This window comes from Schistocerca nitens, chromosome 6 (assembly GCF_023898315.1).
Source record: "Schistocerca nitens isolate TAMUIC-IGC-003100 chromosome 6, iqSchNite1.1, whole genome shotgun sequence".
Lineage (NCBI taxonomy): Eukaryota > Metazoa > Arthropoda > Insecta > Orthoptera > Acrididae > Schistocerca > Schistocerca nitens.
In genome coordinates this window covers 115,944,371-115,966,633 of record NC_064619.1, presented here as the reverse complement: position 1 = coordinate 115,966,633, position 22,263 = coordinate 115,944,371, and the positions used below count along the sequence as shown (strand labels likewise).

Here is a 22,263-nt window from a genome sequence, read left to right as displayed (position 1 = left end):
AGGATTTGGTCTTCGAACTCTTCGAATTTTTGAGTTACCATTTGAAGTACCTGCGGCTGACATCGACGCGGTGCTAAAAAATTATGGTAAAGTTGTTAGCAATGTTGCCGAAAAATGGGCGACGTTTAAGGTTCCTGTCCTGAACGGTGTTCGGCAGGTTAAAATGGAACTGCAGAGGCACATACCATCTTCCGTTACTATTTGTGGATACAGGGCGATCGTAATATATGACGGTCAACCGCGTACCTGCTCTGGGTGCGGTGCCACGGATCACGTTCGTGCTCAATGTATCCAACGAAGGGTGACGCAGTTGCCACCAGGAGACACTGTGCCAGCTAATACGATGACTTCCCTACCGCTGACATATGTGGCGGCAGCCCGCACGAACATGGCCAACGTGGAACATTCAGTTGTGGACACAATTTCCAACGCCTTGGACGCCGACCGAGTGACGCCAATGGAAACTTCCACCACAGAGGACATCACTGATGTAACCCCTGAGGTTCCACCGGAAACTAACGAGCCAGTGGGTACGAATTTGGCCAACCTTTCCTGTGATGTACAATCCCAAGGAAACGTCAACGATTCGGACACTGGCAATAAACAGATGCCTGTCTCATCGCCAACGGCAGGATTCACTGGTGGGCAAGATAGCGTTTCATCTCCAGAGGCTGACGAAAATGGAAGGCGAGGCAATTCACCGAAGACACATAAGAAAAGGAGGATTGCCCACAAGAATGTCGAGCAAACTGCACCAAGTTTGCGTGAGGAAGGGTCTGCAGATTGCCCGCGACCTTACCGATGCCCTACATGGACACCCTGATGAGAAGCAACAGAGTGGCACCAGCGATGTGGCAGACACCACGAAGCCCCAGTCAGAGGTCGAAGATCACGCTCTCGCTGAACGGGAAAAGACTACACGACGGGTCGTCAGGGATAGCTCCACACACCTCCGTCTGGCTGAGATAGCCTCACACACCAAGAGGGACTCAGTTCATGTTGGCGACTGGGCAGATGACGTAGAAGGCATGTCAGTGGACACTGAAACGAATAAGGTCGGCTCGGCGAAAGGTGCTTCCTCAGCTGTGAGGGATGAAGAACTCAAAAGTACAGGACCTGCTTCAACAACTCCGACGGGGGACGCTGATTACTTTTCTGATACTTATTAATGGTTCCCACCGACGTCTCCCTTCCATACTTGGATTGAGACTTCACCCCACTGGCTGGAAATGCCTCCTCCGTTTCAGGACTACAAGTTAGCCACGTTAAATATCAATAAAATTACCTCGACTCAGAAGCTGTACAGTCTTCGCGACTACCTTTACAGCTGTGACGCGGATATTGTGATGCTGCAGGAGGTGGACGACAACCTTTACCTTGACATTCCTGGCTACGAAGTGGTAAAAAACACCACTCCGGATAGCTCCTCCGGTACGGCTTTCCTAATCAAAGAGGGTGTGACCATCTCTGACGTCGAACTATTGGAGAACGGGAGAGGCATTTCGTGTCTAATTCACGGTATACGATTTATAAACATCTACGCCCCTTCTGGTAATCAAAATAGAGTGCGCAGAGCCCAGTTCTTTGCTACTGACCTGTTATATCTGTTACGACGGAATCCAGAAGACGTGGTACTTGGGGGTGACTTCAACTGCGTTTTAAAGCCTAAAGATCAAAGGCCGAATTTTAATGGTTGTCCTACTCTCGCAGAAACAGTGCGTCAGCTCGAACTGGAGGACACATGGGAAATACTACATGGGGACCAAAGCTGCTTTACATATTACACCGCACAAACTGCCAGCCGCATCGATAGGATCTATGTGGGGAAAACTCTGAGAGGGCAAATATCGGCAACGGAAACGTGGCCAATATATTTCTCAGACCACTTGGCCTACCACTGTACCATTCGTATGACCCGACAGAAAACGTTCCGTGGCAAAACGGGATGGAAATTAAATGTAGACATCCTCCGAGAGCAAGGGCTACGAGAACAGTTGCAGGAGGTCTGGGAATCGAGTCTACACAGACAGGCTACTTTTCCGTCTGTCACGATGTGGTGGTGCCACTATACGAAGCCTCGACTTATTAGGTGCTTGAAGGCCTATAGCTACGCCAGGAGCCGCTTGCAAAAGGAGACCTTTGAATTTTACTTTAGATGCCTACGTGATTTATACTCCGAAACGTCTGTCACGCACGAAACCATCGTACAAATTAAAAGGATTAAGGCAAAGTTGTTACTGCTGAAACGGAAACAAATGGAAGGTCCCAAAATCCGCTCTAGAGACACCAACAGTACTTCCGATGAACATCCATCCTCGTTCCACCTCGGCAGAGAGAAACGACGAGCAAGACAAAAACTGATCAGTAAATTGAAAACGGAAGATGGCGGCTTCTTGACGACTCAGCTGGAAATAAAGGATTATATCACTGACTATTACCGGAGACTCTATATGGCAGACCCGACAGACGATGAGATCATCTCCGCCATGCAAGATCTTCTGACAGCGAAACTAGCCGAGGCTGACAGAGAGTCACTGATGAGTGAAGTCACTGCGGATGAAATTAAGATGGCCTTGAGAAAGGCTCAGCCTAATAAATCCCCTGGCGCGGATGGACTTCCCATTGAATTTTATAAGGAATACTGGCATCTACTGGAAAATTGTTTTGTGCATATATGTAACGAAATTAGAGCGGGTCTGCCACTACCAGAAGACTTCAATGGCAGTCTACTAGTACTTGTTCCGAAACAACACTCACACGACGACATCAATCATTTTCGACCAATCTCCCTCCTGAATTCCGACTATAAGATTGTGGCCCGCGTGTTTGCCCATAGAATTAAAAACGTCCTAGGGACGATAATCCATCACAGCCAGTCAGCAGCAGTACCTGGACGTAATATCTTCAAAAGTCTTGCGGATTACAGGGAGATCATCTCGTTCAGTGCAATTACACGGCCGACTGCGGCAATTCTTGCTTTAGACCAATGTAAGGCTTTTGACCGGGTTTCGCACCGTTATCTGTTCCAAATTATGAAACATCTTGGATTCGGTGACGACTTCATTACAGTGCTTCGCAATATATCCACCGCTGCCACTTCTAAGGTCATTGTTAATGGTCAGTTCACCCGACCGATTCCTATTGCAAGATCAGTAAGACAAGGATGCCCCATGTCTATGCCTCTCTACGTCATAGCAATTGAGCCACTTCTCCGGATGCTCCATTGCAAACTTCAGGGCTTAACCGTCTACTCATACAACATAAAATGTATTGCCTATGCGGACGACGTGAGTGCTGTAATACGGTCGGAACGGGAGCTACGGGAGGTCGCTGACAGTATCACTGAATACGAACGAGCGTCCGGCTCCAAATTAAATTATACGAAGACCAGATTATTGCCGATTGGGGGAGGCTTTCCGACAGATGGTACTTGTCCCTACAGGTTGTGCGAGACTGTCAAACTGCTAGGTATAAAAATGAGCAGTTGCCCTATAAGAACAACGGCAGTCAATTGGAAAGAACTCTTGGCCATCACGAAAGCCTGCCTTGAACAAAATAAAGGCCGAGAACAGAATCTGCTTCAACGAGTTCAATTCATCAATACCAAGATTCTTTCCAAAATCTGGTATGTTGGGCAGGTTCTCCCGGTGGTAGACACTATTGCCAGGGGCATCATGTCGGCAGTCGGATGGTATGTTTGGAGGGGTGAGATATTCAAGGTGGGGATCAACGTCGTCACTCTCCCTCCGGAGGAAGGGGGCCTGGGTCTAATAGATGTCCCAACGAAATGCAAGGCTCTCCTCGTACGTAATACACTGCAGCTGTGCCACAAATACCCCGACAGCGCACTTCGTATGGCCATAAGGACATATCAACCATACAACATGCTAATACCAATAAACCTGGGGGAAGTGCACTATAAGGCGAATCATATCAGGATGTTTCTCTTAGAAGCCAGCTACCTGAAGTCGAAATCGAGTGCTCCATTAAGTGATCTAACATCTGCTCAACTATATCGTCTGATGAACGAAACTGGAAGAGCTAACCGCATGGTGACGAAGTACCCCTCTACGGATTGGACTCGAATCTGGACAAACATCAATAACAGTGTTCTAGGCACTGACGTCCGATCCACTTGGTATAAAATTGTCAATCAGACAATACCAACTAGAGAGCGACTCCATAAAATACACCTGTCGGTTTCAGACAAGTGTCGAGAATGTAATGTCATCGACACCTTACAACACCGTTGTGCCTGTGGTGAGAACGGCCATATATTGAACTGGTGTCGTAGGACCATGGCACTGATCTGCAGGACTACACCGCAGAACATCTCTATAACATCGATTCTCCAACCGGATGGAACTTACTATCCGGTAACCAAAAAGAACACGTGGACATGGTTGGCAGCGCACACACTGCACTACATCATTAATGCCCAGGAAGACCGGACATATATGGGCTACAGAGTATACCTAGCCACACAGGCTAAGTTACTGATGAGGGACCCAAAATATAAGCGAAAGTTTGCCAATTATATCGCGGCATTACAACTAGTGACGATATGACACACATACTATGGAGGGACTTATAAGAGGATGCTAGACGAACAGATGGATCAAAGAACAGGTGATCAGTTTGTACAACCCAAGTGCACTATTATTGTACTTGTACTTTTTTTTTCTTGCTTACATTAGGACTTCGTTTTTGTACTATCCTCGATAGTCGAGTGAAAGTTTTCAGTTTGTGGCTCACGTTGTGAATGTCACTTTTTCCGAAGGAACATTTCCTACCATCACACTCCAGCACACCACAGGACGGTTTGCGGACTTCAGCGACGTCTGCCCTCACATCTGCGAGAAGACAACCCGAGGGAAAAAGAAAGGATCACTTAACGACCGAGGCCAAGCTTTAATGCTTGGGGTACAAAAGTGAAGGCATATTGATTTCGAGAAGACGAGTTTTGAGGATTGCGTGTCAGCTGAGTCAGTGCCACCTTGTTGGAGGACAAGCAGGGGAATGTTAACAAGGAAAATACTCTTCTTTTCTATACAGAAGAAGTCTTTTTATTTCGTCATGAATAAAAACATTACGCAGGGGAATGATTTAAAGGAAAACAAGTTTCTTTTCTTTACAATAAAAACAAAAAAAGAAAAAAAAAATATAAAAAAAAAAAAGTGGTAGAGCACTGGTCTCGTAAACCAGGGGTCGTGAGTTCGAACCTCACAGAAGGCATTCATTTTTTTAACCTTCCTGCAAGGAGCGGAGCTATCTCGAGCAGCATCTAACACATGGCAGTACACTGAATGAAAGGGATGTTCTACAGCCTATGAAAAGTATTCTACTGGCCTCAGAGGTTTTCTGAATGCATAGGCACAACAGTGGTTTGTATGCATTTTGTAGTATAATGTCATGCTTGGCGATGTCATTCGTGTACGAGCCTCGCTACAGTGTGCATGCACGTTATCCATGTGAAGAGGCGCAAGCAGATGCTACCATTCTGCGAGATTCCTGCAGAAGGTATACGAATTGCGTTGATATACAGAGCACAAGTGAGCCAAATTCAAGGCCTCCGTGGCGCAATCGGCTAGCGCGTTCGGCTGTTAACCGAAAGGTTGGTGGTTCGAGCCCACCCGGGGGCGAAATCGTTTTAACCGGCACCGAGGTGAGGACATACGTCAACTTTGTTAGAGATACACAGCTAGCGTGACAATTTGCCTGTGTTTTAGTGATGCCACAGAGCCTTATACACATTCAGCCAAGTGACACTGTAGGTAAAAACATGGCCCTACACAGACGTTCTACTCTTTTCCTATTTATTCGTCATGTGTGCACTGCAGTAGAGCGACGCCCACTACAAAAGACGTATTCTTTACATTCAATTTCAGCGTATACGTCGCGACTGCCATATGACAGGGCCTGTCTCTCGATGTCGATTTGTATTTGGTGTCTCTTAAGTGTCGATCTGCAGTGGGCCGCTGTTGGCCGAGAGACGTGCAGTCGCCTTACATGAAGCCCCATGGGCAACGCCAGTGCCACTGTGGACAACAGCATACTGTAGCCAGAGAGAGGAGCCGAAAGGCGCATTTCGCAGTCGAGCCACGCTATCCCACAAGCTGTGCACTAGGACAGGATTGTGCAGACCGCAAACTTCTGGTGGCCCGACGCTCGTCGTCGATCGTAAGGGCGAAACAGTCAAGAGATTTGGAAAACGGCAATGTGGACACCCCCTGCAGCAGCTGTGTGCCAAATCCGATATCTGGTCGAGGGCTGCAAGATTCAGTATGATGAAGTGACAATTCGGGGATAGCTCACAAACGCTAAGCTGCCGCCTTCTTAGCTCAGTGGTAGAGCACTGGTCTCGTAAACCAGGGGTCGTGAGTTCGAACCTCACAGAAGGCATTCATTTTTTTAACCTTCCTGCAAGGAGCGGAGCTATCTCGAGCAGCATCTAACACATGGCAGTACACTGAATGAAAGGGATGTTCTACAGCCTATGAAAAGTATTCTACTGGCCTCAGAGGTTTTCTGAATGCATAGGCACAACAGTGGTTTGTATGCATTTTGTAGTATAATGTCATGCTTGGCGATGTCATTCGTGTACGAGCCTCGCTACAGTGTGCATGCACGTTATCCATGTGAAGAGGCGCAAGCAGATGCTACCATTCTGCGAGATTCCTGCAGAAGGTATACGAATTGCGTTGATATACAGAGCACAAGTGAGCCAAATTCAAGGCCTCCGTGGCGCAATCGGCTAGCGCGTTCGGCTGTTAACCGAAAGGTTGGTGGTTCGAGCCCACCCGGGGGCGAAATCGTTTTAACCGGCACCGAGGTGAGGACATACGTCAACTTTGTTAGAGATACACAGCTAGCGTGACAATTTGCCTGTGTTTTAGTGATGCCACAGAGCCTTATACACATTCAGCCAAGTGACACTGTAGGTAAAAACATGGCCCTACACAGACGTTCTACTCTTTTCCTATTTATTCGTCATGTGTGCACTGCAGTAGAGCGACGCCCACTACAAAAGACGTATTCTTTACATTCAATTTCAGCGTATACGTCGCGACTGCCATATGACAGGGCCTGTCTCTCGATGTCGATTTGTATTTGGTGTCTCTTAAGTGTCGATCTGCAGTGGGCCGCTGTTGGCCGAGAGACGTGCAGTCGCCTTACATGAAGCCCCATGGGCAACGCCAGTGCCACTGTGGACAACAGCATACTGTAGCCAGAGAGAGGAGCCGAAAGGCGCATTTCGCAGTCGAGCCACGCTATCCCACAAGCTGTGCACTAGGACAGGATTGTGCAGACCGCAAACTTCTGGTGGCCCGACGCTCGTCGTCGATCGTAAGGGCGAAACAGTCAAGAGATTTGGAAAACGGCAATGTGGACACCCCCTGCAGCAGCTGTGTGCCAAATCCGATATCTGGTCGAGGGCTGCAAGATTCAGTATGATGAAGTGACAATTCGGGGATAGCTCACAAACGCTAAGCTGCCGCCTTCTTAGCTCAGTGGTAGAGCACTGGTCTCGTAAACCAGGGGTCGTGAGTTCGAACCTCACAGAAGGCATTCATTTTTTTAACCTTCCTGCAAGGAGCGGAGCTATCTCGAGCAGCATCTAACACATGGCAGTACACTGAATGAAAGGGATGTTCTACAGCCTATGAAAAGTATTCTACTGGCCTCAGAGGTTTTCTGAATGCATAGGCACAACAGTGGTTTGTATGCATTTTGTAGTATAATGTCATGCTTGGCGATGTCATTCGTGTACGAGCCTCGCTACAGTGTGCATGCACGTTATCCATGTGAAGAGGCGCAAGCAGATGCTACCATTCTGCGAGATTCCTGCAGAAGGTATACGAATTGCGTTGATATACAGAGCACAAGTGAGCCAAATTCAAGGCCTCCGTGGCGCAATCGGCTAGCGCGTTCGGCTGTTAACCGAAAGGTTGGTGGTTCGAGCCCACCCGGGGGCGAAATCGTTTTAACCGGCACCGAGGTGAGGACATACGTCAACTTTGTTAGAGATACACAGCTAGCGTGACAATTTGCCTGTGTTTGAGTGATGCCACAGAGCCTTATACACATTCAGCCAAGTGACACTGTAGGTAAAAACATGGCCCTACACAGACGTTCTACTCTTTTCCTATTTATTCGTCATGTGTGCACTGCAGTAGAGCGACGCCCACTACAAAAGACGTATTCTTTACATTCAATTTCAGCGTATACGTCGCGACTGCCATATGACAGGGCCTGTCTCTCGATGTCGATTTGTATTTGGTGTCTCTTAAGTGTCGATCTGCAGTGGGCTGCTGTTGGCCGAGAGACGTGCAGTCGCCTTACATGAAGCCCCATGGGCAACGCCAGTGCCACTGTGGACAACAGCATACTGTAGCCAGAGAGAGGAGCCGAAAGGCGCATTTCGCAGTCGAGCCACGCTATCCCACAAGCTGTGCACTAGGACAGGATTGTGCAGACCGCAAACTTCTGGTGGCCCGACGCTCGTCGTCGATCGTAAGGGCGAAACAGTCAAGAGATTTGGAAAACGGCAATGTGGACACCCCCTGCAGCAGCTGTGTGCCAAATCCGATATCTGGTCGAGGGCTGCAAGATTCAGTATGATGAAGTGACAATTCGGGGATAGCTCACAAACGCTAAGCTGCCGCCTTCTTAGCTCAGTGGTAGAGCACTGGTCTCGTAAACCAGGGGTCGTGAGTTCGAACCTCACAGAAGGCATTCATTTTTTTAACCTTCCTGCAAGGAGCGGAGCTATCTCGAGCAGCATCTAACACATGGCAGTACACTGAATGAAAGGGATGTTCTACAGCCTATGAAAAGTATTCTACTGGCCTCAGAGGTTTTCTGAATGCATAGGCACAACAGTGGTTTGTATGCATTTTGTAGTATAATGTCATGCTTGGCGATGTCATTCGTGTACGAGCCTCGCTACAGTGTGCATGCACGTTATCCATGTGAAGAGGCGCAAGCAGATGCTACCATTCTGCGAGATTCCTGCAGAAGGTATACGAATTGCGTTGATATACAGAGCACAAGTGAGCCAAATTCAAGGCCTCCGTGGCGCAATCGGCTAGCGCGTTCGGCTGTTAACCGAAAGGTTGGTGGTTCGAGCCCACCCGGGGGCGAAATCGTTTTAACCGGCACCGAGGTGAGGACATACGTCAACTTTGTTAGAGATACACAGCTAGCGTGACAATTTGCCTGTGTTTTAGTGATGCCACAGAGCCTTATACACATTCAGCCAAGTGACACTGTAGGTAAAAACATGGCCCTACACAGACGTTCTACTCTTTTCCTATTTATTCGTCATGTGTGCACTGCAGTAGAGCGACGCCCACTACAAAAGACGTATTCTTTACATTCAATTTCAGCGTATACGTCGCGACTGCCATATGACAGGGCCTGTCTCTCGATGTCGATTTGTATTTGGTGTCTCTTAAGTGTCGATCTGCAGTGGGCCGCTGTTGGCCGAGAGACGTGCAGTCGCCTTACATGAAGCCCCATGGGCAACGCCAGTGCCACTGTGGACAACAGCATACTGTAGCCAGAGAGAGGAGCCGAAAGGCGCATTTCGCAGTCGAGCCACGCTATCCCACAAGCTGTGCACTAGGACAGGATTGTGCAGACCGCAAACTTCTGGTGGCCCGACGCTCGTCGTCGATCGTAAGGGCGAAACAGTCAAGAGATTTGGAAAACGGCAATGTGGACACCCCCTGCAGCAGCTGTGTGCCAAATCCGATATCTGGTCGAGGGCTGCAAGATTCAGTATGATGAAGTGACAATTCGGGGATAGCTCACAAACGCTAAGCTGCCGCCTTCTTAGCTCAGTGGTAGAGCACTGGTCTCGTAAACCAGGGGTCGTGAGTTCGAACCTCACAGAAGGCATTCATTTTTTTAACCTTCCTGCAAGGAGCGGAGCTATCTCGAGCAGCATCTAACACATGGCAGTACACTGAATGAAAGGGATGTTCTACAGCCTATGAAAAGTATTCTACTGGCCTCAGAGGTTTTCTGAATGCATAGGCACAACAGTGGTTTGTATGCATTTTGTAGTATAATGTCATGCTTGGCGATGTCATTCGTGTACGAGCCTCGCTACAGTGTGCATGCACGTTATCCATGTGAAGAGGCGCAAGCAGATGCTACCATTCTGCGAGATTCCTGCAGAAGGTATACGAATTGCGTTGATATACAGAGCACAAGTGAGCCAAATTCAAGGCCTCCGTGGCGCAATCGGCTAGCGCGTTCGGCTGTTAACCGAAAGGTTGGTGGTTCGAGCCCACCCGGGGGCGAAATCGTTTTAACCGGCACCGAGGTGAGGACATACGTCAACTTTGTTAGAGATACACAGCTAGCGTGACAATTTGCCTGTGTTTGAGTGATGCCACAGAGCCTTATACACATTCAGCCAAGTGACACTGTAGGTAAAAACATGGCCCTACACAGACGTTCTACTCTTTTCCTATTTATTCGTCATGTGTGCACTGCAGTAGAGCGACGCCCACTACAAAAGACGTATTCTTTACATTCAATTTCAGCGTATACGTCGCGACTGCCATATGACAGGGCCTGTCTCTCGATGTCGATTTGTATTTGGTGTCTCTTAAGTGTCGATCTGCAGTGGGCTGCTGTTGGCCGAGAGACGTGCAGTCGCCTTACATGAAGCCCCATGGGCAACGCCAGTGCCACTGTGGACAACAGCATACTGTAGCCAGAGAGAGGAGCCGAAAGGCGCATTTCGCAGTCGAGCCACGCTATCCCACAAGCTGTGCACTAGGACAGGATTGTGCAGACCGCAAACTTCTGGTGGCCCGACGCTCGTCGTCGATCGTAAGGGCGAAACAGTCAAGAGATTTGGAAAACGGCAATGTGGACACCCCCTGCAGCAGCTGTGTGCCAAATCCGATATCTGGTCGAGGGCTGCAAGATTCAGTATGATGAAGTGACAATTCGGGGATAGCTCACAAACGCTAAGCTGCCGCCTTCTTAGCTCAGTGGTAGAGCACTGGTCTCGTAAACCAGGGGTCGTGAGTTCGAACCTCACAGAAGGCATTCATTTTTTTAACCTTCCTGCAAGGAGCGGAGCTATCTCGAGCAGCATCTAACACATGGCAGTACACTGAATGAAAGGGATGTTCTACAGCCTATGAAAAGTATTCTACTGGCCTCAGAGGTTTTCTGAATGCATAGGCACAACAGTGGTTTGTATGCATTTTGTAGTATAATGTCATGCTTGGCGATGTCATTCGTGTACGAGCCTCGCTACAGTGTGCATGCACGTTATCCATGTGAAGAGGCGCAAGCAGATGCTACCATTCTGCGAGATTCCTGCAGAAGGTATACGAATTGCGTTGATATACAGAGCACAAGTGAGCCAAATTCAAGGCCTCCGTGGCGCAATCGGCTAGCGCGTTCGGCTGTTAACCGAAAGGTTGGTGGTTCGAGCCCACCCGGGGGCGAAATCGTTTTAACCGGCACCGAGGTGAGGACATACGTCAACTTTGTTAGAGATACACAGCTAGCGTGACAATTTGCCTGTGTTTTAGTGATGCCACAGAGCCTTATACACATTCAGCCAAGTGACACTGTAGGTAAAAACATGGCCCTACACAGACGTTCTACTCTTTTCCTATTTATTCGTCATGTGTGCACTGCAGTAGAGCGACGCCCACTACAAAAGACGTATTCTTTACATTCAATTTCAGCGTATACGTCGCGACTGCCATATGACAGGGCCTGTCTCTCGATGTCGATTTGTATTTGGTGTCTCTTAAGTGTCGATCTGCAGTGGGCCGCTGTTGGCCGAGAGACGTGCAGTCGCCTTACATGAAGCCCCATGGGCAACGCCAGTGCCACTGTGGACAACAGCATACTGTAGCCAGAGAGAGGAGCCGAAAGGCGCATTTCGCAGTCGAGCCACGCTATCCCACAAGCTGTGCACTAGGACAGGATTGTGCAGACCGCAAACTTCTGGTGGCCCGACGCTCGTCGTCGATCGTAAGGGCGAAACAGTCAAGAGATTTGGAAAACGGCAATGTGGACACCCCCTGCAGCAGCTGTGTGCCAAATCCGATATCTGGTCGAGGGCTGCAAGATTCAGTATGATGAAGTGACAATTCGGGGATAGCTCACAAACGCTAAGCTGCCGCCTTCTTAGCTCAGTGGTAGAGCACTGGTCTCGTAAACCAGGGGTCGTGAGTTCGAACCTCACAGAAGGCATTCATTTTTTTAACCTTCCTGCAAGGAGCGGAGCTATCTCGAGCAGCATCTAACACATGGCAGTACACTGAATGAAAGGGATGTTCTACAGCCTATGAAAAGTATTCTACTGGCCTCAGAGGTTTTCTGAATGCATAGGCACAACAGTGGTTTGTATGCATTTTGTAGTATAATGTCATGCTTGGCGATGTCATTCGTGTACGAGCCTCGCTACAGTGTGCATGCACGTTATCCATGTGAAGAGGCGCAAGCAGATGCTACCATTCTGCGAGATTCCTGCAGAAGGTATACGAATTGCGTTGATATACAGAGCACAAGTGAGCCAAATTCAAGGCCTCCGTGGCGCAATCGGCTAGCGCGTTCGGCTGTTAACCGAAAGGTTGGTGGTTCGAGCCCACCCGGGGGCGAAATCGTTTTAACCGGCACCGAGGTGAGGACATACGTCAACTTTGTTAGAGATACACAGCTAGCGTGACAATTTGCCTGTGTTTGAGTGATGCCACAGAGCCTTATACACATTCAGCCAAGTGACACTGTAGGTAAAAACATGGCCCTACACAGACGTTCTACTCTTTTCCTATTTATTCGTCATGTGTGCACTGCAGTAGAGCGACGCCCACTACAAAAGACGTATTCTTTACATTCAATTTCAGCGTATACGTCGCGACTGCCATATGACAGGGCCTGTCTCTCGATGTCGATTTGTATTTGGTGTCTCTTAAGTGTCGATCTGCAGTGGGCCGCTGTTGGCCGAGAGACGTGCAGTCGCCTTACATGAAGCCCCATGGGCAACGCCAGTGCCACTGTGGACAACAGCATACTGTAGCCAGAGAGAGGAGCCGAAAGGCGCATTTCGCAGTCGAGCCACGCTATCCCACAAGCTGTGCACTAGGACAGGATTGTGCAGACCGCAAACTTCTGGTGGCCCGACGCTCGTCGTCGATCGTAAGGGCGAAACAGTCAAGAGATTTGGAAAACGGCAATGTGGACACCCCCTGCAGCAGCTGTGTGCCAAATCCGATATCTGGTCGAGGGCTGCAAGATTCAGTATGATGAAGTGACAATTCGGGGATAGCTCACAAACGCTAAGCTGCCGCCTTCTTAGCTCAGTGGTAGAGCACTGGTCTCGTAAACCAGGGGTCGTGAGTTCGAACCTCACAGAAGGCATTCATTTTTTTAACCTTCCTGCAAGGAGCGGAGCTATCTCGAGCAGCATCTAACACATGGCAGTACACTGAATGAAAGGGATGTTCTACAGCCTATGAAAAGTATTCTACTGGCCTCAGAGGTTTTCTGAATGCATAGGCACAACAGTGGTTTGTATGCATTTTGTAGTATAATGTCATGCTTGGCGATGTCATTCGTGTACGAGCCTCGCTACAGTGTGCATGCACGTTATCCATGTGAAGAGGCGCAAGCAGATGCTACCATTCTGCGAGATTCCTGCAGAAGGTATACGAATTGCGTTGATATACAGAGCACAAGTGAGCCAAATTCAAGGCCTCCGTGGCGCAATCGGCTAGCGCGTTCGGCTGTTAACCGAAAGGTTGGTGGTTCGAGCCCACCCGGGGGCGAAATCGTTTTAACCGGCACCGAGGTGAGGACATACGTCAACTTTGTTAGAGATACACAGCTAGCGTGACAATTTGCCTGTGTTTGAGTGATGCCACAGAGCCTTATACACATTCAGCCAAGTGACACTGTAGGTAAAAACATGGCCCTACACAGACGTTCTACTCTTTTCCTATTTATTCGTCATGTGTGCACTGCAGTAGAGCGACGCCCACTACAAAAGACGTATTCTTTACATTCAATTTCAGCGTATACGTCGCGACTGCCATATGACAGGGCCTGTCTCTCGATGTCGATTTGTATTTGGTGTCTCTTAAGTGTCGATCTGCAGTGGGCTGCTGTTGGCCGAGAGACGTGCAGTCGCCTTACATGAAGCCCCATGGGCAACGCCAGTGCCACTGTGGACAACAGCATACTGTAGCCAGAGAGAGGAGCCGAAAGGCGCATTTCGCAGTCGAGCCACGCTATCCCACAAGCTGTGCACTAGGACAGGATTGTGCAGACCGCAAACTTCTGGTGGCCCGACGCTCGTCGTCGATCGTAAGGGCGAAACAGTCAAGAGATTTGGAAAACGGCAATGTGGACACCCCCTGCAGCAGCTGTGTGCCAAATCCGATATCTGGTCGAGGGCTGCAAGATTCAGTATGATGAAGTGACAATTCGGGGATAGCTCACAAACGCTAAGCTGCCGCCTTCTTAGCTCAGTGGTAGAGCACTGGTCTCGTAAACCAGGGGTCGTGAGTTCGAACCTCACAGAAGGCATTCATTTTTTTAACCTTCCTGCAAGGAGCGGAGCTATCTCGAGCAGCATCTAACACATGGCAGTACACTGAATGAAAGGGATGTTCTACAGCCTATGAAAAGTATTCTACTGGCCTCAGAGGTTTTCTGAATGCATAGGCACAACAGTGGTTTGTATGCATTTTGTAGTATAATGTCATGCTTGGCGATGTCATTCGTGTACGAGCCTCGCTACAGTGTGCATGCACGTTATCCATGTGAAGAGGCGCAAGCAGATGCTACCATTCTGCGAGATTCCTGCAGAAGGTATACGAATTGCGTTGATATACAGAGCACAAGTGAGCCAAATTCAAGGCCTCCGTGGCGCAATCGGCTAGCGCGTTCGGCTGTTAACCGAAAGGTTGGTGGTTCGAGCCCACCCGGGGGCGAAATCGTTTTAACCGGCACCGAGGTGAGGACATACGTCAACTTTGTTAGAGATACACAGCTAGCGTGACAATTTGCCTGTGTTTTAGTGATGCCACAGAGCCTTATACACATTCAGCCAAGTGACACTGTAGGTAAAAACATGGCCCTACACAGACGTTCTACTCTTTTCCTATTTATTCGTCATGTGTGCACTGCAGTAGAGCGACGCCCACTACAAAAGACGTATTCTTTACATTCAATTTCAGCGTATACGTCGCGACTGCCATATGACAGGGCCTGTCTCTCGATGTCGATTTGTATTTGGTGTCTCTTAAGTGTCGATCTGCAGTGGGCTGCTGTTGGCCGAGAGACGTGCAGTCGCCTTACATGAAGCCCCATGGGCAACGCCAGTGCCACTGTGGACAACAGCATACTGTAGCCAGAGAGAGGAGCCGAAAGGCGCATTTCGCAGTCGAGCCACGCTATCCCACAAGCTGTGCACTAGGACAGGATTGTGCAGACCGCAAACTTCTGGTGGCCCGACGCTCGTCGTCGATCGTAAGGGCGAAACAGTCAAGAGATTTGGAAAACGGCAATGTGGACACCCCCTGCAGCAGCTGTGTGCCAAATCCGATATCTGGTCGAGGGCTGCAAGATTCAGTATGATGAAGTGACAATTCGGGGATAGCTCACAAACGCTAAGCTGCCGCTTTCTTAGCCCAGTGGTAGAGCACTGGTCTCGTAAACCAGGGGTCGTGAGTTCGAACCTCACAGAAGGCATTCATTTTTTTAACCTTCCTGCAAGGAGCGGAGCTATCTCGAGCAGCATCTAACACATGGCAGTACACTGAATGAAAGGGATGTTCTACAGCCTATGAAAAGTATTCTACTGGCCTCAGAGGTTTTCTGAATGCATAGGCACAACAGTGGTTTGTATGCATTTTGTAGTATAATGTCATGCTTGGCGATGTCATTCGTGTACGAGCCTCGCTACAGTGTGCATGCACGTTATCCATGTGAAGAGGCGCAAGCAGATGCTACCATTCTGCGAGATTCCTGCAGAAGGTATACGAATTGCGTTGATATACAGAGCACAAGTGAGCCAAATTCAAGGCCTCCGTGGCGCAATCGGCTAGCGCGTTCGGCTGTTAACCGAAAGGTTGGTGGTTCGAGCCCACCCGGGGGCGAAATCGTTTTAACCGGCACCGAGGTGAGGACATACGTCAACTTTGTTAGAGATACACAGCTAGCGTGACAATTTGCCTGTGTTTGAGTGATGCCACAGAGCCTTATACACATTCAGCCAAGTGACACTGTAGGTAAAAACATGGCCCTACACAGACGTTCTACTCTTTTCCTATTTATTCGTCATGTGTGCACTGCAGTAGAGCGACGCCCACTACAAAAGACGTATTCTTTACATTCAATTTCAGCGTATACGTCGCGACTGCCATATGACAGGGCCTGTCTCTCGATGTCGATTTGTATTTGGTGTCTCTTAAGTGTCGATCTGCAGTGGGCCGCTGTTGGCCGAGAGACGTGCAGTCGCCTTACATGAAGCCCCATGGGCAACGCCAGTGCCACTGTGGACAACAGCATACTGTAGCCAGAGAGAGGAGCCGAAAGGCGCATTTCGCAGTCGAGCCACGCTATCCCACAAGCTGTGCACTAGGACAGGATTGTGCAGACCGCAAACTTCTGGTGGCCCGACGCTCGTCGTCGATCGTAAGGGCGAAACAGTCAAGAGATTTGGAAAACGGCAATGTGGACACCCCCTGCAGCAGCTGTGTGCCAAATCCGATATCTGGTCGAGGGCTGCAAGATTCAGTATGATGAAGTGACAATTCGGGGATAGCTCACAAACGCTAAGCTGCCGCCTTCTTAGCTCAGTGGTAGAGCACTGGTCTCGTAAACCAGGGGTCGTGAGTTCGAACCTCACAGAAGGCATTCATTTTTTTAACCTTCCTGCAAGGAGCGGAGCTATCTCGAGCAGCATCTAACACATGGCAGTACACTGAATGAAAGGGATGTTCTACAGCCTATGAAAAGTATTCTACTGGCCTCAGAGGTTTTCTGAATGCATAGGCACAACAGTGGTTTGTATGCATTTTGTAGTATAATGTCATGCTTGGCGATGTCATTCGTGTACGAGCCTCGCTACAGTGTGCATGCACGTTATCCATGTGAAGAGGCGCAAGCAGATGCTACCATTCTGCGAGATTCCTGCAGAAGGTATACGAATTGCGTTGATATACAGAGCACAAGTGAGCCAAATTCAAGGCCTCCGTGGCGCAATCGGCTAGCGCGTTCGGCTGTTAACCGAAAGGTTGGTGGTTCGAGCCCACCCGGGGGCGAAATCGTTTTAACCGGCACCGAGGTGAGGACATACGTCAACTTTGTTAGAGATACACAGCTAGCGTGACAATTTGCCTGTGTTTGAGTGATGCCACAGAGCCTTATACACATTCAGCCAAGTGACACTGTAGGTAAAAACATGGCCCTACACAGACGTTCTACTCTTTTCCTATTTATTCGTCATGTGTGCACTGCAGTAGAGCGACGCCCACTACAAAAGACGTATTCTTTACATTCAATTTCAGCGTATACGTCGCGACTGCCATATGACAGGGCCTGTCTCTCGATGTCGATTTGTATTTGGTGTATCTTAAGTGTCGATCTGCAGTGGGCCGCTGTTGGCCGAGAGACGTGCAGTCGCCTTACATGAAGCCCCATGGGCAACGCCAGTGCCACTGTGGACAACAGCATACTGTAGCCAGAGAGAGGAGCCGAAAGGCGCATTTCGCAGTCGAGCCACGCTATCCCACAAGCTGTGCACTAGGACAGGATTGTGCAGACCGCAAACTTCTGGTGGCCCGACGCTCGTCGTCGATCGTAAGGGCGAAACAGTCAAGAGATTTGGAAAACGGCAATGTGGACACCCCCTGCAGCAGCTGTGTGCCAAATCCGATATCTGGTCGAGGGCTGCAAGATTCAGTATGATGAAGTGACAATTCGGGGATAGCTCACAAACGCTAAGCTGCCGCCTTCTTAGCTCAGTGGTAGAGCACTGGTCTCGTAAACCAGGGGTCGTGAGTTCGAACCTCACAGAAGGCATTCATTTTTTTAACCTTCCTGCAAGGAGCGGAGCTATCTCGAGCAGCATCTAACACATGGCAGTACACTGAATGAAAGGGATGTTCTACAGCCTATGAAAAGTATTCTACTGGCCTCAGAGGTTTTCTGAATGCATAGGCACAACAGTGGTTTGTATGCATTTTGTAGTATAATGTCATGCTTGGCGATGTCATTCGTGTACGAGCCTCGCTACAGTGTGCATGCACGTTATCCATGTGAAGAGGCGCAAGCAGATGCTACCATTCTGCGAGATTCCTGCAGAAGGTATACGAATTGCGTTGATATACAGAGCACAAGTGAGCCAAATTCAAGGCCTCCGTGGCGCAATCGGCTAGCGCGTTCGGCTGTTAACCGAAAGGTTGGTGGTTCGAGCCCACCCGGGGGCGAAATCGTTTTAACCGGCACCGAGGTGAGGACATACGTCAACTTTGTTAGAGATACACAGCTAGCGTGACAATTTGCCTGTGTTTGAGTGATGCCACAGAGCCTTATACACATTCAGCCAAGTGACACTGTAGGTAAAAACATGGCCCTACACAGACGTTCTACTCTTTTCCTATTTATTCGTCATGTGTGCACTGCAGTAGAGCGACGCCCACTACAAAAGACGTATTCTTTACATTCAATTTCAGCGTATACGTCGCGACTGCCATATGACAGGGCCTGTCTCTCGATGTCGATTTGTATTTGGTGTCTCTTAAGTGTCGATCTGCAGTGGGCCGCTGTTGGCCGAGAGACGTGCAGTCGCCTTACATGAAGCCCCATGGGCAACGCCAGTGCCACTGTGGACAACAGCATACTGTAGCCAGAGAGAGGAGCCGAAAGGCGCATTTCGCAGTCGAGCCACGCTATCCCACAAGCTGTGCACTAGGACAGGATTGTGCAGACCGCAAACTTCTGGTGGCCCGACGCTCGTCGTCGATCGTAAGGGCGAAACAGTCAAGAGATTTGGAAAACGGCAATGTGGACACCCCCTGCAGCAGCTGTGTGCCAAATCCGATATCTGGTCGAGGGCTGCAAGATTCAGTATGATGAAGTGACAATTCGGGGATAGCTCACAAACGCTAAGCTGCCGCCTTCTTAGCTCAGTGGTAGAGCACTGGTCTCGTAAACCAGGGGTCGTGAGTTCGAACCTCACAGAAGGCATTCATTTTTTTAACCTTCCTGCAAGGAGCGGAGCTATCTCGAGCAGCATCTAACACATGGCAGTACACTGAATGAAAGGGATGTTCTACAGCCTATGAAAAGTATTCTACTGGCCTCAGAGGTTTTCTGAATGCATAGGCACAACAGTGGTTTGTATGCATTTTGTAGTATAATGTCATGCTTGGCGATGTCATTCGTGTACGAGCCTCGCTACAGTGTGCATGCACGTTATCCATGTGAAGAGGCGCAAGCAGATGCTACCATTCTGCGAGATTCCTGCAGAAGGTATACGAATTGCGTTGATATACAGAGCACAAGTGAGCCAAATTCAAGGCCTCCGTGGCGCAATCGGCTAGCGCGTTCGGCTGTTAACCGAAAGGTTGGTGGTTCGAGCCCACCCGGGGGCGAAATCGTTTTAACCGGCACCGAGGTGAGGACATACGTCAACTTTGTTAGAGATACACAGCTAGCGTGACAATTTGCCTGTGTTTGAGTGATGCCACAGAGCCTTATACACATTCAGCCAAGTGACACTGTAGGTAAAAACATGGCCCTACACAGACGTTCTACTCTTTTCCTATTTATTCGTCATGTGTGCACTGCAGTAGAGCGACGCCCACTACAAAAGACGTATTCTTTACATTCAATTTCAGCGTATACGTCGCGACTGCCATATGACAGGGCCTGTCTCTCGATGTCGATTTGTATTTGGTGTCTCTTAAGTGTCGATCTGCAGTGGGCCGCTGTTGGCCGAGAGACGTGCAGTCGCCTTACATGAAGCCCCATGGGCAACGCCAGTGCCACTGTGGACAACAGCATACTGTAGCCAGAGAGAGGAGCCGAAAGGCGCATTTCGCAGTCGAGCCACGCTATCCCACAAGCTGTGCACTAGGACAGGATTGTGCAGACCGCAAACTTCTGGTGGCCCGACGCTCGTCGTCGATCGTAAGGGCGAAACAGTCAAGAGATTTGGAAAACGGCAATGTGGACACCCCCTGCAGCAGCTGTGTGCCAAATCCGATATCTGGTCGAGGGCTGCAAGATTCAGTATGATGAAGTGACAATTCGGGGATAGCTCACAAACGCTAAGCTGCCGCCTTCTTAGCTCAGTGGTAGAGCACTGGTCTCGTAAACCAGGGGTCGTGAGTTCGAACCTCACAGAAGGCATTCATTTTTTTAACCTTCCTGCAAGGAGCGGAGCTATCTCGAGCAGCATCTAACACATGGCAGTACACTGAATGAAAGGGATGTTCTACAGCCTATGAAAAGTATTCTACTGGCCTCAGAGGTTTTCTGAATGCATAGGCACAACAGTGGTTTGTATGCATTTTGTAGTATAATGTCATGCTTGGCGATGTCATTCGTGTACGAGCCTCGCTACAGTGTGCATGCACGTTATCCATGTGAAGAGGCGCAAGCAGATGCTACCATTCTGCGAGATTCCTGCAGAAGGTATACGAATTGCGTTGATATACAGAGCACAAGTGAGCCAAATTCAAGGCCTCCGTGGCGCAATCGGCTAGCGCGTTCGGCTGTTAACCGAAAGGTTGGTGGTTCGAGCCCACCCGGGGGCGAAATCGTTTTAACCGGCACCGAGGTGAGGACATACGTCAACTTTGTTAGAGATACACAGCTAGCGTGACAATTTGGCTGTGTTTGAGTGATGCCACAGAGCCTTATACACATTCAGCCAAGTGACACTGTAGGTAAAAACATGGCCCTACACAGACGTTCTACTCTTTTCCTATTTATTCGTCATGTGTGCACTGCAGTAGAGCGACGCCCACTACAAAAGACGTATTCTTTACATTCAATTTCAGCGTATACGTCGCGACTGCCATATGACAGGGCCTGTCTCTCGATGTCGATTTGTATTTGGTGTCTCTTAAGTGTCGATCTGCAGTGGGCCGCTGTTGGCCGAGAGACGTGCAGTCGCCTTACATGAAGCCCCATGGGCAACGCCAGTGCCACTGTGGACAACAGCATACTGTAGCCAGAGAGAGGAGCCGAAAGGCGCATTTCGCAGTCGAGCCACGCTATCCCACAAGCTGTGCACTAGGACAGGATTGTGCAGACCGCAAACTTCTGGTGGCCCGACGCTCGTCGTCGATCGTAAGGGCGAAACAGTCAAGAGATTTGGAAAACGGCAATGTGGACACCCCCTGCAGCAGCTGTGTGCCAAATCCGATATCTGGTCGAGGGCTGCAAGATTCAGTATGATGAAGTGACAATTCGGGGATAGCTCACAAACGCTAAGCTGCCGCCTTCTTAGCTCAGTGGTAGAGCACTGGTCTCGTAAACCAGGGGTCGTGAGTTCGAACCTCACAGAAGGCATTCATTTTTTTAACCTTCCTGCAAGGAGCGGAGCTATCTCGAGCAGCATCTAACACATGGCAGTACACTGAATGAAAGGGATGTTCTACAGCCTATGAAAAGTATTCTACTGGCCTCAGAGGTTTTCTGAATGCATAGGCACAACAGTGGTTTGTATGCATTTTGTAGTATAATGTCATGCTTGGCGATGTCATTCGTGTACGAGCCTCGCTACAGTGTGCATGCACGTTATCCATGTGAAGAGGCGCAAGCAGATGCTACCATTCTGCGAGATTCCTGCAGAAGGTATACGAATTGCGTTGATATACAGAGCACAAGTGAGCCAAATTCAAGGCCTCCGTGGCGCAATCGGCTAGCGCGTTCGGCTGTTAACCGAAAGGTTGGTGGTTCGAGCCCACCCGGGGGCGAAATCGTTTTAACCGGCACCGAGGTGAGGACATACGTCAACTTTGTTAGAGATACACAGCTAGCGTGACAATTTGCCTGTGTTTGAGTGATGCCACAGAGCCTTATACACATTCAGCCAAGTGACACTGTAGGTAAAAACATGGCCCTACACAGACGTTCTACTCTTTTCCTATTTATTCGTCATGTGTGCACTGCAGTAGAGCGACGCCCACTACAAAAGACGTATTCTTTACATTCAATTTCAGCGTATACGTCGCGACTGCCATATGACAGGGCCTGTCT

At 49.3% G+C, this 22,263-nt stretch overlaps 29 non-coding genes across 29 annotated transcripts; all 29 read left to right on the top strand.

The window, feature by feature from the left end:
• The first annotated feature begins 5,568 nt into the window (after nucleotides 1–5,568).
• Trnan-guu (transfer RNA asparagine (anticodon GUU)) lies at nucleotides 5,569–5,642 on the top strand. The gene has a single exon. It is a non-coding gene; the product is annotated as a tRNA-Asn (tRNA).
• Nucleotides 5,643–6,330: 688 nt separating this feature from the next.
• Nucleotides 6,331–6,402, top strand: Trnat-cgu (transfer RNA threonine (anticodon CGU)). The gene has a single exon. It is a non-coding gene; the product is annotated as a tRNA-Thr (tRNA).
• A 333-nt stretch (nucleotides 6,403–6,735) lies between these two features.
• Nucleotides 6,736–6,809, top strand: Trnan-guu (transfer RNA asparagine (anticodon GUU)). The gene has a single exon. It is a non-coding gene; the product is annotated as a tRNA-Asn (tRNA).
• A 688-nt stretch (nucleotides 6,810–7,497) lies between these two features.
• Trnat-cgu (transfer RNA threonine (anticodon CGU)) lies at nucleotides 7,498–7,569 on the top strand. The gene has a single exon. It is a non-coding gene; the product is annotated as a tRNA-Thr (tRNA).
• A 333-nt stretch (nucleotides 7,570–7,902) lies between these two features.
• Nucleotides 7,903–7,976, top strand: Trnan-guu (transfer RNA asparagine (anticodon GUU)). The gene has a single exon. It is a non-coding gene; the product is annotated as a tRNA-Asn (tRNA).
• A 688-nt stretch (nucleotides 7,977–8,664) lies between these two features.
• Nucleotides 8,665–8,736, top strand: Trnat-cgu (transfer RNA threonine (anticodon CGU)). The gene has a single exon. It is a non-coding gene; the product is annotated as a tRNA-Thr (tRNA).
• A 333-nt stretch (nucleotides 8,737–9,069) lies between these two features.
• On the top strand, nucleotides 9,070–9,143 carry Trnan-guu (transfer RNA asparagine (anticodon GUU)). The gene has a single exon. It is a non-coding gene; the product is annotated as a tRNA-Asn (tRNA).
• A 688-nt stretch (nucleotides 9,144–9,831) lies between these two features.
• Nucleotides 9,832–9,903, top strand: Trnat-cgu (transfer RNA threonine (anticodon CGU)). The gene has a single exon. It is a non-coding gene; the product is annotated as a tRNA-Thr (tRNA).
• Nucleotides 9,904–10,236: 333 nt separating this feature from the next.
• Nucleotides 10,237–10,310, top strand: Trnan-guu (transfer RNA asparagine (anticodon GUU)). Its single transcript has one exon. It is a non-coding gene; the product is annotated as a tRNA-Asn (tRNA).
• A 688-nt stretch (nucleotides 10,311–10,998) lies between these two features.
• Trnat-cgu (transfer RNA threonine (anticodon CGU)) lies at nucleotides 10,999–11,070 on the top strand. Its single transcript has one exon. It is a non-coding gene; the product is annotated as a tRNA-Thr (tRNA).
• Nucleotides 11,071–11,403: 333 nt separating this feature from the next.
• On the top strand, nucleotides 11,404–11,477 carry Trnan-guu (transfer RNA asparagine (anticodon GUU)). The gene has a single exon. It is a non-coding gene; the product is annotated as a tRNA-Asn (tRNA).
• A 688-nt stretch (nucleotides 11,478–12,165) lies between these two features.
• On the top strand, nucleotides 12,166–12,237 carry Trnat-cgu (transfer RNA threonine (anticodon CGU)). Its single transcript has one exon. It is a non-coding gene; the product is annotated as a tRNA-Thr (tRNA).
• Nucleotides 12,238–12,570: 333 nt separating this feature from the next.
• Trnan-guu (transfer RNA asparagine (anticodon GUU)) lies at nucleotides 12,571–12,644 on the top strand. The gene has a single exon. It is a non-coding gene; the product is annotated as a tRNA-Asn (tRNA).
• Nucleotides 12,645–13,332: 688 nt separating this feature from the next.
• Nucleotides 13,333–13,404, top strand: Trnat-cgu (transfer RNA threonine (anticodon CGU)). The gene has a single exon. It is a non-coding gene; the product is annotated as a tRNA-Thr (tRNA).
• Nucleotides 13,405–13,737: 333 nt separating this feature from the next.
• On the top strand, nucleotides 13,738–13,811 carry Trnan-guu (transfer RNA asparagine (anticodon GUU)). Its single transcript has one exon. It is a non-coding gene; the product is annotated as a tRNA-Asn (tRNA).
• A 688-nt stretch (nucleotides 13,812–14,499) lies between these two features.
• On the top strand, nucleotides 14,500–14,571 carry Trnat-cgu (transfer RNA threonine (anticodon CGU)). Its single transcript has one exon. It is a non-coding gene; the product is annotated as a tRNA-Thr (tRNA).
• Nucleotides 14,572–14,904: 333 nt separating this feature from the next.
• On the top strand, nucleotides 14,905–14,978 carry Trnan-guu (transfer RNA asparagine (anticodon GUU)). Its single transcript has one exon. It is a non-coding gene; the product is annotated as a tRNA-Asn (tRNA).
• A 688-nt stretch (nucleotides 14,979–15,666) lies between these two features.
• On the top strand, nucleotides 15,667–15,738 carry Trnat-cgu (transfer RNA threonine (anticodon CGU)). Its single transcript has one exon. It is a non-coding gene; the product is annotated as a tRNA-Thr (tRNA).
• A 333-nt stretch (nucleotides 15,739–16,071) lies between these two features.
• Nucleotides 16,072–16,145, top strand: Trnan-guu (transfer RNA asparagine (anticodon GUU)). Its single transcript has one exon. It is a non-coding gene; the product is annotated as a tRNA-Asn (tRNA).
• A 688-nt stretch (nucleotides 16,146–16,833) lies between these two features.
• On the top strand, nucleotides 16,834–16,905 carry Trnat-cgu (transfer RNA threonine (anticodon CGU)). Its single transcript has one exon. It is a non-coding gene; the product is annotated as a tRNA-Thr (tRNA).
• A 333-nt stretch (nucleotides 16,906–17,238) lies between these two features.
• On the top strand, nucleotides 17,239–17,312 carry Trnan-guu (transfer RNA asparagine (anticodon GUU)). The gene has a single exon. It is a non-coding gene; the product is annotated as a tRNA-Asn (tRNA).
• A 688-nt stretch (nucleotides 17,313–18,000) lies between these two features.
• Nucleotides 18,001–18,072, top strand: Trnat-cgu (transfer RNA threonine (anticodon CGU)). Its single transcript has one exon. It is a non-coding gene; the product is annotated as a tRNA-Thr (tRNA).
• Nucleotides 18,073–18,405: 333 nt separating this feature from the next.
• Nucleotides 18,406–18,479, top strand: Trnan-guu (transfer RNA asparagine (anticodon GUU)). Its single transcript has one exon. It is a non-coding gene; the product is annotated as a tRNA-Asn (tRNA).
• Nucleotides 18,480–19,167: 688 nt separating this feature from the next.
• On the top strand, nucleotides 19,168–19,239 carry Trnat-cgu (transfer RNA threonine (anticodon CGU)). Its single transcript has one exon. It is a non-coding gene; the product is annotated as a tRNA-Thr (tRNA).
• A 333-nt stretch (nucleotides 19,240–19,572) lies between these two features.
• Nucleotides 19,573–19,646, top strand: Trnan-guu (transfer RNA asparagine (anticodon GUU)). The gene has a single exon. It is a non-coding gene; the product is annotated as a tRNA-Asn (tRNA).
• A 688-nt stretch (nucleotides 19,647–20,334) lies between these two features.
• Trnat-cgu (transfer RNA threonine (anticodon CGU)) lies at nucleotides 20,335–20,406 on the top strand. The gene has a single exon. It is a non-coding gene; the product is annotated as a tRNA-Thr (tRNA).
• A 333-nt stretch (nucleotides 20,407–20,739) lies between these two features.
• On the top strand, nucleotides 20,740–20,813 carry Trnan-guu (transfer RNA asparagine (anticodon GUU)). Its single transcript has one exon. It is a non-coding gene; the product is annotated as a tRNA-Asn (tRNA).
• A 688-nt stretch (nucleotides 20,814–21,501) lies between these two features.
• Nucleotides 21,502–21,573, top strand: Trnat-cgu (transfer RNA threonine (anticodon CGU)). The gene has a single exon. It is a non-coding gene; the product is annotated as a tRNA-Thr (tRNA).
• Nucleotides 21,574–21,906: 333 nt separating this feature from the next.
• Trnan-guu (transfer RNA asparagine (anticodon GUU)) lies at nucleotides 21,907–21,980 on the top strand. Its single transcript has one exon. It is a non-coding gene; the product is annotated as a tRNA-Asn (tRNA).
• Nucleotides 21,981–22,263: the final 283 nt, after the last annotated feature.